The sequence below is a fragment of the Chaetura pelagica genome, unplaced genomic scaffold (genome assembly GCF_000747805.2).
Source record: "Chaetura pelagica isolate M959 unplaced genomic scaffold, ChaPel_1.0 scaffold344, whole genome shotgun sequence".
Lineage (NCBI taxonomy): Eukaryota > Metazoa > Chordata > Aves > Apodiformes > Apodidae > Chaetura > Chaetura pelagica.
The window spans coordinates 1,101,509-1,103,083 of record NW_009953098.1 but is presented as its reverse complement, the minus strand read 5'-3'; positions in this window follow the sequence as shown (position 1 = coordinate 1,103,083).

The window sequence follows — 1,575 nt, the reverse complement described above, 5'->3', positions numbered from 1 at the left end:
GGTGCGGCCCGGCCCGGGAGCGCTGCGGAGGGTACCGAGCTAGGGAGGGGGGTCATTTGATTGATGGGTTTGTATTTTTGCTGCGTGCACAGCTAACTCAGCTTACAGCACCCAACTCTGAATGAAGCGTTTATCAGCTGCAATTTCACCTGAGAGGAAAAAAAAAAGCTGTGTAATAATTAACTCTTCTTAAACGTGGGAATCCATGTTTGCAGTTTTCAAACGTTTGGAAAACAAACACTGAATTTTCCAGTGGAAAAAACCTGCCATGCCTAGACCCCAGCATTAAAATCAAGAACACACATAATTGCCACCCGTGTCAGTGACCTCTTGCCTCCCACTTCTCTCCCAGGCCTGCAAAACCAACCTCTCTCTCCCACAGCCTCAGCCAGCTGGGGGGTCTCTGGAGAGTGTTTGCTGGAAGCATTTGTTTCACTTACCATTAGCCAGGTGCAGCAGAATTGCTCCTGATTTACACTATACACATTTGGAGAAGACCAAGACACCTCTGGCTTCCAGAAGAAAGCATCCCCTTCCTGAGATTGCACCTTATCACTGCAGCAATTGGGCTTTGCCTACAGGCAGCAGCTGGATGTACTTAAGACCACAGGTTAATTTGTTTTCTCATCTAAAGATCCTCACCTAAATACTGGCAAAGGTCCCAATACGCAGAAAGCAAGAGGGCCAAAGGGCCCAACAGCAGACAAGAACTGTAAACAGTCCATTCCAAGAACTCCACCACTGATTTAATTCCTAATTACCCTCTGCTAGCAGATTGATCCTCTTGCAGTCTCAGTTCTCTACATTACCAGCTGTTCCACAGAAAATGCAGTCAGGCCACTACCACCCATCCCCAGGCAACCACTTTTGTCCACCACAAGAGCCAACACTTGGCCTCGTGTTGGCTGCAGTGTCTTGTTTTCATGGGAGGGGGGGAAACCTCATTTTAATATGTTGGGGTTTTTTTTTAATCCAACTCCAGCAATGTTTTCTTCCTAGATATGCAAGCCCTTCAACACATGTAGCTCAGATGATAACCTCCTAGCAACAAGTTCCCCTGTCTGCAAAGTATGGCCAGCTCTAAGGAACAGCCAGAGTTCTGCTCTTTAAGAACAGCCCAAGTTCTGCCCCGAATCAGCTTTAGGGTTAGACTTTTTTAAACACGACAACTTCCAACACATATGGTGATTATTTTACTACAACACAAGGTAAATGAGATGTGCACATTCGCTTCTCAATTGGTACTCGATTCTGTTACAGAACTAACATTAAAAATAAATAACGGAATTAAAGAGACACTGACACAGATTGTGGCTTTAGTAAGAAGTGCAAGCCCGGCCCAGCCGCCCCGCGGAAGCACGGAAAGTCCCGTCCATACCGGCCGCAGTTCTCAGAGCCCCTGTCCCGCGGGGCTGAGCATCTCCTGCAGCACCAGGTGCAGCAGGTGGTTCTGCTCGGCGCTGAGCAGCGGCCAGAGCTCGGCTTGCAGGGCTTTCAGCGCCTCCGCGTCCTTCTCCTGGCACGCCAGCACAGCCGACTGCAGCAGCAGGAACAGTTCAGCCGGCAGGTAGCTCG